This window comes from Schistocerca cancellata, chromosome 5 (genome assembly GCF_023864275.1).
Source record: "Schistocerca cancellata isolate TAMUIC-IGC-003103 chromosome 5, iqSchCanc2.1, whole genome shotgun sequence".
Taxonomy (NCBI): domain Eukaryota; kingdom Metazoa; phylum Arthropoda; class Insecta; order Orthoptera; family Acrididae; genus Schistocerca; species Schistocerca cancellata.
The window spans coordinates 232,243,097-232,255,792 of record NC_064630.1 but is presented as its reverse complement, the minus strand read 5'-3'; positions in this window follow the sequence as shown (position 1 = coordinate 232,255,792).

The following is a 12,696-nucleotide window of genomic DNA, read 5'->3' as shown; positions in this document are numbered from 1 at the left end:
TTGTGAAACGTGATCTTCATTTATTTTATCAGTGGCTGCGGAAGCATGTGCTAGTCCTCCTCTCTCTCTCTCTCTCTCTCTCTCTCTCTCTCTCTCTCTCTCTCCATATATATATATATATATATATATATATATATATATATATATATATATATGTGTGTGTGTGTGTGTGTGTGTGTGTACGACAGATGTAGGCCCTATATTTTATACGCATAAATTATTACATCATTGAAAGTACATTGCTACTGTACTGTCGTGTTGTTTCCATATGTGACTGTTTACCATCTTGGCTGTTTACCTTTAGTAACGTGTCCCTGTTGCGTAGCCACTGTTCTGTTAGTGTGTGTGTTTGTGGTGAGTGTTGATGTCCATAAATTTGTGTGATGTTTTGTACTACTTGTTTGGAATGTTTTATTTTATATCTTTAAGAATTTCCTTTTATAAAGTTTTACCTGCATAATTGCCAGCTTTCTTGAAATGTGGAATGCCAGTGGCATCTTCTAACTAGAGTTCTCTCTTAAATTTAAAGCAGTTTTGGTTAGTAATAAGGTGTAGGAGAGTGCTTGTCGCTGAGATGTCTTTCTGTGGTAACTGATTGTAATTACCTACGTCTTGTTTTATAATCTTGATTATTTCTTTGATCTGGATTGTGGAGAATAGGATTAGATTTATATAATTTTTTTGTTCCTTTCGTTTGTCACTGTTCTGTCATTTTGTTGTTCGTACAGTAGTACGGCTGTGTTTAACATACATTTGATAAAGGCCTAGATAGGCGCATTTCGGTAATCTACAACTGCCGTCACAGGCGTGTTTCTCAATAAATTTTTCGTTGTCTCTAGAGTTTTGCACTCGAAGGTTTTGTATGTTCCGTGTGAGCTTTGTCTCTCATCAAGTGTGTTTTCCACAGTCTTCAGTTAGTTTTTCATTTTCCTATGGAATCTGTTTTTTAATTCTAACTGTAGTTTTGCGATTCTATACTTTGTAATGAATTCTTGTGTTTGCTTTCCTTTGTGTGTGCGAACTGCTGTATTCCCCTTTGTCCACCTTGGTTATGATTATGTTTTCTCTGTGAAATTTCTATCTAATACTTTTCAGCATTTTAAATTGTGTGGTTATCTCACTTGTTTCGTTGCGTTTCTGTAGTAGTTGATTTTCTTCATCATTACTGTTGGTGTCTGTGACGTTTATGAAGTGTGGGTGGATTTGATGTGTGTGTTTATGTTTATTTGTCGTGTTTAATTGCGTTTGTTGATCTGTAAGTGTTTTTATTTTAACTTTGTGTTTTTTAACTGCTCTATGGCTTTAAATGTGTGTTTTTTAAGTTTTCCAATATTTAACGTCCAGGACGCTGTTGTTTATTATGTCAGCGAAGTGCAAAATTTTTCGCACGTTTCCCTTTCAGCAAATGTTTCGCTTTCTTTGCATATAATGTTATAATTTCTCTATTTTCGACGTAATGGCTTCCGTTACGTTGACACACGCTGGTGCTAGGTTATTCTGATTGACCGTATTTATTTACACTGATGTCTTGCAACGTCTTATGGACCTTCAGGTGGATATTTACGCACCGGTACGTCACATGAAGGTCTCGAGGAAATGCTTGACTTGACACAATATACACCAACATACACAGTGGCTTTTTTTCGTTTTGGCCTTCATTTTTCTGCAGTAGCAGTTTTACAAGAAATGTATGTTATATTCCGCCTTTTGCAAATGTAATAAAAGTCCTATTTAGGCCATAAGCGTTTCGCTTAATTTCAAAGCTTGTTCTCTGGTCACTGTAACAATTTGGCTTTACTAACAAATCTAATTGTTAAGATTGTACACAGTTCTCGTGTCTTACAATACTACAGTAGTGCTTCGCAATCATTATTTATGATTTTTTTGCTTCCTACGGCATTTGTAATGTTAATCCACACTTACAACAACAGTCATTCGACAACTCCAGTGTAACAGTTGTGATACCTCATATTTATTAACACACCAGCAGAACATTTGAAACAAAATATGAGGAACATAAAACCCCATGGAATTACACTACAGTCATCTGACATTAGCAAAATACCTTTGAAAAGAGCACTACAATCAGCTACAATAGAAACATACGTGAATGTAATCAAATAATCAGACTCAGCAACAAAGAATATCTCCTACGACTACAAGGAAACTTTCAAATACAGAATGCAATCAAAGTCAAGAAACACGTAATAAATGACCAAACAAACATCATCAACGAAATGTTGTATACACTAATAAAACTTTCTGTGGATAAATTACAATTGCTCTAGCCACAACAAAAACTCTATCATATAAAAAGCCAACATATTCATTCAGGATCACCCTCCACGGTTCGGCAGTAAGGTAGTTCTATCAAAATAATAATATAGGCACACAGAATTTATGGCATAACATTTCTCTCTCGTACACACACACACACACACACACAAACAAACAAACAAAGGGGGATGAATAGAAGACGCTTCTACACCCACAGATAACAAAATAAATGATCGTTTCTCACAACATGAAAACTTAGATATAACCAGTGTCAGCGAAGCGCAGTATCATAAAAACGAGTGTTTATGTGTGGAAGAACGTTGGTGATATAGCTGGAACCATAAAATCGTGAGTAATCCTTGTAATTTAATAGTTTTTAAAATTAGTGATGCACAAGATGAGATCTGTTGCCGATCTTGACAAACAGTTTTATAAGAAAACGCAAGTTGTTGATAAGTGACCATAGAATTCGCTTATAAACAGTGACCACTTAAGCTGCTTTGAAATAAGGCGAAATAAGACAATTGTTACAGTTCAAAATACTGAATAATATAACTTACGTTAATAGTACTAATACTTTTTAATTTGCCTTATGATACATTTCTACATTACGCATCACTGAAAAATCTCACTGCTGTCAATATATCACGGACAATCTCCTTACACGTAAACGTAATTCGTTCTGTCCTGCGCTCTACAGTCGATGGCATCTGCTTGTAGACTCCATGCTTTACATGACATGAAGACAAGGATGTCTAACAAGATCAGATGGGCTGGATACATCTGTGTGGACCTGCTCCTTGCCACCTACAATTCTGGTAATAAGCAATTTAGTTCATCTTTTCCTACTGAAGAGATATACGCAGGACATCCAGTATGATGGGAGCACATCATCCGACGAGTTCTCAGAGACGTATTTTTTAATACCTACGGTAAATGTGAGTTTTGTTCCCCATTGAATGTACCATCAGTGAAATTAGAGCCCGTGACGTGAAGTCCGGTTATCCCACTCCACACTTTTACACTCCATCATCGTTGGTGGAAAACGTAACGAAACCAATGTTGGTTCGCGGTTTCTCAGATTTACATTAGCATGATTTATGAATGTATCCTCACTAGTAAACAGTATTTTCTTCACAAAAATATCATCATGCGGGAGAATTTGCTGACAGTATTCAAAACGGCATTGGATATCACTGGCAAGTAACTGTTGCTGTAGATGAACATGGAATATGAGATATTCATTTCTGTGAATTGGCGAAACGCTTCCTTAGCTGATACCAACTCCTCTATGAATTACGATTTATTGCAGCAGCTGTAAGAATCACTACTTGTGCAACAACTTTGGTAGCGGTCTTCGTTCAAATATGACTTTTCAGAGTAAAGCTTCCATACTCGCGAAGGCTTTTGATGATGTTAACTAAGGTAGGGCGAGTTTGACATCGTAAACCTGGAAACCCTTCTGCATGCAGTTCTGCTCTTCTTGATTCATATTGGCTTTATGTGCACCAGTTCCTCATTAATAAATTACTCCTGAAAATCGTTCATGATAACTATCGATTCGACAGTATGGATATTTACAAGCCACACTCTGTAAATCCCCCCCATGAACCATGGACCTTGCCGTTGGTGGGGAGGCTTGCGTACCTCAGCGACACAGATAGCCGTACCGTACGTGCAACCACAACGGAGGGGTATCTGTTGAGAGGCCAGACGAACGTGTGGTTCCTGAAGAGGGGCAGCAGCCTTTCCAGTAGTTGCAAGGGCAACAGTCTAGATGATTGACTGATCTGGCATTGTAACACTAACCAAAACGGCCTTGCTGTGCTGGTACTGCGAACGGCTGAAAGCAAGGGGAAACTACAGCCGTAATTTTTCCCGAGGGCATGCAGCTTTACTGTATGGTTAAATGATGATGGCGTCCTCTTGGGTAAAATATTCCGGAGGTAAAATAGTCCCCCATTCGGATCTCCGGATGGGGACTACTCAAGAGGATGTCGTTATCAGGAGAAAGAAAACTGGCGTTCTACGGATCGGAGGGTGGAATGTCAGATCCCTTAATCGGGCAGGTAGGTTAGAAAATTTAAAAAGGGAAATGGATAGGTTAAAATTAGATATAGTGGGAAATAGTGAAGTTCGGTGGCAGGAGGAACAAGACTTCTGGTCAGGTGACTACAGGGTTATAAACACAAAATCAAATAGGGGTAATGCAGGAGTAGGTTTAATAGTGAATAGAAAAATAGGAATGCGGGTAAGCTACTACAAACAGGATAGTGAACGCGTTATTGTGGCAAAGATAGATACGAAGCCCACGCCTACTACAGTAGTACAAGTTTATATACCAACTAGCTCTGCAGGTCACGAAGAAATTGAAGAAATGTATGATGAAATAATAGAAATTATTCAGATAGTGAAGGGTGACGAAAATTTAATAGTCATGGGTGACTGGAATTCGAGACTAGGAAAAGGGAGAGAAGGAAATGCAGTAGGTGAATATGGATTGGGGCTGAGAAATGGAAGAGGAAGCCGCCTGGTAGCATTTTGCACAGAGCATAACTTAATCATAGCTAACACTAGGTTCAAGAATCATAAAAGAAGGATGTATACATGGATGAATCCTGGAGATACTAAAAGGTATCAGATAGATTATATAATGGTAAGACAGAGATTTAGGAACCAGGTTTTAAATTGTAAGACATTTCCAGGAGCAGATGTGGACTCTGACCACAATCTATTGGTTACAAACTGTAGATTGAAACTGAAGAAACTGCAAAAAAGGTGGGAATTTAAGGAGAAGGGACCTGGATAAACTGACTAAACCACAGGTTGTACAGAGTTTCAGGGAGAGCATAAGGGAACAATTGACAGGAATGGGGGAAAGAAGTACAGTAGAAGAAGAATGGGTAGCTCTGAGGTTTGAAGTAGTGAAGGCAGCAGAGGATCAAGTAGGTAAAAAGACGAAGGCTAGTAGAAATCCTTGGGTAACACAAGATATATTGAATTTAATTGATGACATGAGAAAACATACAAATGCAGTAAATGAAGCAGGCAAAAAGCAATACAAACGTCTCAAAAATGAGATCGACTGGTAGTGCAAAATTGCTAAGCAGGGATGGCTAGAGGACAAATGTAAGGATGTAGAAGCGAGTATCACTAGGGGTAAGATAGATACTGCCTACAGGAAAATTAAAGAGACCTTTGGAGATAAGAGAACCACTTGCATGAATATCAAGAGCTCAGATGGAAACCCAGTTCTAAGCAAAGAAGGGAAAGCAGAAAGGCGGAAGGAGTATATAGAGGGTCTATACAAGGGCGATGTACTTGAGGACAATATTATGGAAATGGATGTAGATGAAGATGAAATGGGAGATACGATACTGCGTGCGGAGTTTGACAGAGCACTGAAAGACCTGAGTCGAAACAAGGCCCCCAGAGTAGACAACATTCCATTAGAACTACTGACGGCCTTGGGAGAGACAGTCCTGAAAAAACTCTACCTTCTGGTGAGCAAGATGTATGAGACAGGCGTAATACTCTCAGACTTCAAGAAGAAAACAATAATTCCAATCCCAAAGAAAGCAGGTGTTGACAGATGTGAAAATTACCGAACTATCAGTTTAATTAGTCACAGCTGCAAAATACTAACGCGAATTATTTACAGACAAATGGAAAAACTAGTAGAAGCCGACCTCGGGGAAGATCAGTTTGGATTCCGTAGAAATGTTGGAAAATCGTGAGGCTATACTGACGCTACGACTTATCTTAGAAGCTAGATTAAGGAAGGGCGAACCTACGTTTCTAGCATTTGTAGACTTAGAGAAAGCTTTTGACAATGCTGACTGGAATTCTTTCAAATTCTGAAGGTGGCAGGGGTAAAATACAGGGAGCGAAAGGCTATTTACAATTTGTACATAAACCAGATGGCAGTTATAAGGGTCGAGGGGTATGAAAAGGAAGCAGTGGTTGGGAAGGGAGTGAGACAGGGTTGTAGTCTCTCCCCGTGTTATTCAATCTGTATATTGAGCAAGCAGTGAAGGAAACAAAAGAAAAATTCGGAGTAGGTATTAAAATCCCTGGAGAAGAAATAAAAACTTTGAGGTTCGCCGATGACATTGTAATTCTGTCAGACACAGCAAAGGACTTGGAAGAGCAGTTGAACGGAAAGGACAGTATCTTGAAAGGAGGATATAAGATGAACGTCATCAAAAGCAAAACTAGGATAATCGAATGTAGTCGAATAAAGTCGGGTGATGCTGCGGGAATTAGATTAGGAAATGAGACACTTAAAGGAGTATAGGAGTTTTGCTATTTGGGGAGCAAAATAACTGATGATGGTCGAAGTAGAGAGGATATAAAATGTAGCCTGGCAATGGCAAGGAAAGCGTTTGTGAAGAAGAGAAATTTGTTAACATCGAGTATAGATTTAGGTGTCAGGAAGTCATTTTTGAAAGTGTTTGTATGGAGTGTAGCCATGTATGGAAGTGAATCATTGACGATAAATAGTCTGGACAAGAAGAGAATAGAAGCTTTTGAAATGTGGTGCTACAGAAGAATGCTGAAGATTAGATGGGTAGATCACATAACTAATGAGGAAGTATTGAATAGGGTTGGGGAGAAGAGAAGTTTGTGGCCCAACTTGACTAGAAGAAGGGATCGGTTGGTAGGACATGTTCTGAGGCATCAAGGGATCACCAATTTAGTATTGGAGGGCAGCGTGGAGGGTAAAAATCGTAGAGGGAGACCAAGAGATGAATACACTAAGCAGATTCAGAAGGATGTAGGTTGCGGTAGGTACTGGGAGATGAAGAAGCTTGCACGGGCTAGAGTAGCATGGAGAGCTGCATCAAACCAGTCTCAGGAGTGAAGACCACAACAACAACAACAACTCTCTGTAAATCAATTACATCATTATTTGTTAGAAAGCTGATCCACGTAGACAGAGGTTTCGCAGTTGATCTGTTAATTCCTCTGAAGGGCAACACAAAGCGACAACGTACCTCTTACTTCAACGAAACAGACTTCCTAAGACAGTAGTGCAAACATCGGGTACCTATTGCCTCAGCAGTAGAAATCTCCTTATAGAGTGGCGTAACTTTCCGGTTGGTTGACGATTCAATGACCGTGACAGCAACACGAAAATTATTATACACTGACCAGTCTCAATGTAACTATCTATACTAAGCCTGATTAACGACCTTTCACAACGCAGGAAGCTACGAGACGAGCAGAGAAGAGAGTGAATAAGGTTCTGGAAGATACCGAGAGGGATGTGTAGCCACTCCAACTCCAGTGTCGTATCCAGCTGTGCTTTGTTTCTCGTTTGAGTATCCATGCGCGTACAGCCAAAGCCTTCTAGATACAAGGCCTACGCACAGCGGCCATATTATTTGTAGTCGGCAGTGCTGTTGCCGTGTATGTTGTGTTGAAAGTGTGTGCCTCGTGAAAGTGATATATATTTCATAAAGTATTCGCCTACAGTTCTTCGAAGTATGGGATACAAGTGTTGCGTTTCCTTTCGCCAGGGAAATTATAAATCCCAAAAAGGCACGAAAGTGCACATGTTTCGATTTCCGAAATGTGTGAAGTAGAGAAATCGCTGGATTGCAGCTATTCCTAGGCAGGAATTTGTGTCTACGCGTCATTGAAGGGTAAGTAAATGACAAAAAAATTATAGCGTGTTATTTGTTTCTATTGCACAACATTTGCCAAATGTTTTTAAAAGCAGTTATGTATCATGTACCAGTATAATTTGTTTGTTAATTCTGGACATTGCTGCGAGGTTAATACTGTGGTGTCACCGCCAGACACCACACTTGCTAGGGGGTAGCTTTAAATCGGCCGCGGTCCATTAGTACATGTCGGACCCGCGTGTCGCCACTGTCAGTAATTGCAGACCGAGCGCCACCACACGGAAGGTCTAGAGAGACGTACTAGCACTCGCCCCAGTTGTACGACGACTTTGCTAGCGACTACACTGACGAAGCCTTTCTATCATTTGCCGAGAGATAGTTAGAATAGCCTTCAGCTAAGTCCATGGCTACGACCTAACAAGGCGCCATTAACCATTTCTGGAGAGAGTCTCACTTGTATCATCAAGTATGCTGTATACAAATGATGGATTAAAGTTAAGTATTCCAGCAGCTACGTACTTTTCTTTATAGCATTCATCACGTATCCTGTTTCAGACCTAACGCCAGCCGGCGTGTGAAAACGCGTGCCTTTCGGTTACCCGTCACTGTGGACTGGCTGTCTTGTCAGTCCACTACAAATACGAAGCAACTATTGTCACACAGAATAGTTATATTAATTAGTGTGGCTCGAAAATGTTTAGTATTCCTTACCATTCCTACCAGATTATTGAGTGTCCAGTACTTTTATTTGGAAGAGCTGCAGCTATTCGTAAATAATTTCAATTTGAGTAAACTACTTAGAAAATTGCTTTAATGAATTCAGTGTTCGACAGGTTAAGCAGTATAGAAAGCAGAATTTCGATGTAAGTGCATTGTGATTAAAATAACAGCACTCTGTGACACAAATTTCAGTCAAGGATATAGGAGAAACAATTTTTTCATGTTTAGGTTCTAAAGTTCTGTAGAAACAGGGAAATAAAATATTTTTCGGCTTTTTTGATTTATTAAGCATTACGTCAGGAAGTGCACCATTTCTTCGAATGATTTGAGTTTCGTGTGAGGTCAGCAAATTTAGAAGTGGAGAGGAAAATTTACGAAAATAACCAGGGAAACAAATTCTTAAATTCCGTAGGAGCTCCAGCTGCTTTATTTAAAAACGAAACTGTATTCTTGTTATTGCATGTTGCTGATTTTTTACTGTAAGAAAACATAGCTTCTGAGGTAAAAGACAGAAATTAAAATTACAGTTTGTATTCGACCCTAGAAACGCGTATATATGGCAAATCGTCAAAATAATTTTACATCTTGAAATTTTATAGGGCAGTTTGGTTCAGATACTTAATGCAATGATAGAAATTTCCATACTGTCATTACAAGGCCATGTAGAAGAGGAAAACTTGAAAATCCCTATGCGGTCTCAGCTCCAAAACTCGTAAAGTTCGTACAGCTGCAGAGTGCTAAACAGGAGCATTCCGATGCAGACCCGGCCATCAGTATGTGACGTCACGAGTGTGCGCGCAGGCCTGTAGTCTAGGTGGTGTTGGTACAGCCCGGTCGAGGCGGCCCCACAGGATCTCGCGCTGTGTGACACGTTACATTGCCCTGCTGGTAGGCACCATTGTGTCGAGGAATAATCTAGTTGTAGGGGTGGACGTGATCCTCAAGGATAAATGCATACTTGTGTTGATCCATTGTTCCTTCCAGAACGACTAAATCAACCAGGGAATGCCACAAAAACGTTCCCAAGACCGTAACGCTCCCTTCTCCAGTCCGGAAACTTCGGACAAGTGTTGCAGTATGTTTACTTTCAGACTTTGCACGTGGCACACTCGAACGGCCGATCTGTCAGATGGAACAAACAACGTGGTTCATTTGAAACGGCCACCAGCGGCCACTCAGTGGACGTCCAGCTGCAAATTCCAGCTGTCGTCACCGATGTACAGCATTCAGTATGGGTGCATAAACGAGGTCCTTGATGCGGAGCCTCAAACGCAGCAACGTTCACTGAACTGCCATTAAGGAGACATTGTTCGTAGTCTCTTGGTTCGTCTGGGTGGTCAGTTGCTCGACGGTGGCACGACTATTTTTTACCTGTACACTTCCCTGCAGCCGTCGTTTATGCTATGGCACGTGGGGAACCTGAGCTGCCCGGCGACCTTTTTGGATTGCGCCATTTCGACCTGGACGGTATACGTGAACCGTTCATCAACTTAGACGTTTCGGAAATGCTTCCATCCTTGACTCGAAAGCCCTTTTTTCCGCCGTACTTCAATGTTGGCACTAGTTTTGTGCCCATGCTACAAACCTTACGCACCACCTACTGCTGCGGTTACCACTCCCCTTGTGTGTGTGGTTATTGCACCTTGACGTCGAATACAGGCAGCGGTCACGTTAATGTGACTAGACCGCGGACTGGATGTATCTACACCGCGTGGTTTGTTATTAGACCTACTATAGAGTTATAGCACTGAATTTCTCTCATAGAGATTTGCTTTTTTAGGGGCCAAAAAAACAGTATAGAGCCATAATTAAGTAATCTTGTGCCTATACCTCAGTTATTAATGAGCCCGTGGTCCATATTCGTGTGCATGAAAAGTGATTCCAGATGTCTTTACTGGTTCGAAAGTTATTTTAGGAGAAAATATTAAGCGCCTTATGCCGTATACGGTTGACTGGTCAGCGTGACTAGCTTCCTTGCGGAGGTGACAGATTGGATTCCCAGTACTACCAGGGCTATTTCTTTGATCGGAGGACTGTAAAGGGGTGCACTCAGCGTCTTGATACCAGCGGAAGTGCTACAGGGGGCTGCGGGGACAAATGAAGATGATACAGACGAGTGGATACGAGAGGATGTGAAGTTATGCATATAGCCTCAGCCACTTACCTACCGTTACTTCCAACAGCATAGAGTAACTTCCCATACAGCTGGATGAACCTCAGAGCACCTTTGCACGGTATTCACGTTTGACGGTGGCCCTTGCTGGCCACCCTTGTCACCTGCTCTGTTGGTGTGGGATTACTTTGGGTGGGGAGCCTGAAGTCTAAGGTGTATCACAACAGCGCTCATAGTCTTGAAGAAATGCAGCAGAAGATTTCGGACAAGACTGCAACAAATGCGCCATTCAGGTTTGGATCCGCCTTCAGCAACTTGCTGACCAGTCTCGAAAAGTGCCAAGAGATGAATGACGCTCACTATCAACACATGTTCGTATATCTCCCAGTACGTACTGCAGCCAACATCCGTCTGAATCTGCTTAGTGTATTCATCTCTTGGTCTCCCTCTACGAATTTTACCCTCCACTCTGCCCTCCAATACTAAATTGGTGATCCCTTGATGCCTCAGAACATTTAAGTGTCAGGAAGTCGTTTCTGAAAGTATTTGTGTGGAGTGTAGCCATGTATGGAAGTGAAACATGGACGATAAATAGTTTGGACAAGAAGAGATTAGAAGCTTTTGAAATGTGGTACTACGGAAGAATGCTGAAAATTAGATGTTCAAATTAATCGTTAGAAATTATATTTAACTTACTACATCACCCTGTTTGTCGCACGTAACTTGCGTTACGTATGTCAACTGGTAAGAAAAATGTGTTAGGTTCGAGTCCATGTGGAACAGGTGTGCTCACCTTATTTAAAGTTGAGAAAAGTACAGCAAAGAATAGTCAATTATTTATTGTAGATCTAAGTGTCAACTGCTGTGTGTTTACCATCATAATTTGATAAGCATCTTCCTGTACTAATGATACCTACACAGTAGTTGAGACCTAGATCTGCAATAAACAGGTTATTAGCGGCTCACTGGTGCAAGTTTTCCCGCCTTGGAATGAAAAGCGGTTACTTAACATTTGATTTAATTTGTACTCACATGGGCTGAAATTTATTGTTTTTACTCATTCAATAACCCCAGAACTGTTGATACACTATTCCCACAATATCTGGAAAACCTGAAATTTTCTCAAAATGAAATAAACCTACATGAAATAGATATCATGTATATTCGGTTGACGCTGTGAATTCTACTCTTCTTGTGTCTCAGTTCTTCACGGCTTCTGCGTATGTATGCAACTGACAGATGATAATAATATTGACTTTGTACGGCGATCGACTACGTGTTTTTCGGCACCCGTACAAATTCCCAATCTTGACTGAGTCCAATCTCGCCATTTCCATGAATGATGATGAAATGACGAGGACAACACGAACACCCAGTCCCCGAACGGAGAAAATCCCCAAGCCATCCGGGAATCGAACCCGGGACCCCATGGTCTAGAGGCAGCAACGCTAGCTACTAGACCATGAGCAGCAGACAGAACTGACAGACTTCTCTTTTGGTACGACTGTTGTAACACAACGTGTGGCGAGATTGTGCCTCCATATGACGTGGCACCTCTGTCAGTGACGGGTTTAAAGATTTTGAGCCCCTAGGCACACCATATTATATGTTCCCCCCCCTCCCCCCCAAAAAAGAAATATGTTTTAAATAATAACTGTTATCCGATCACTTCACAGCGCTGCGAGCTGTTTCCGTACTCTTCTTTGTTCTGAAGGACGCCTCAGCGGTCTTGTCGCGCTCAATTAAAAATGTGATATGGTTCCTGAACTGCACTTGCTGTACCACAGTGGATAAAACAAACTTAAAACTTCATTGTGTTAACACATTCTTCTACCGAGAAACAACAGAAACGAACACAAGGAAAATAACTTTCCTTTCATGTCCTAAAAATTCAGCAGGTCGTGTAGGAAACAACGTATTTTTGTTATAGTTCACATTTAATATGTTCTTTTACAC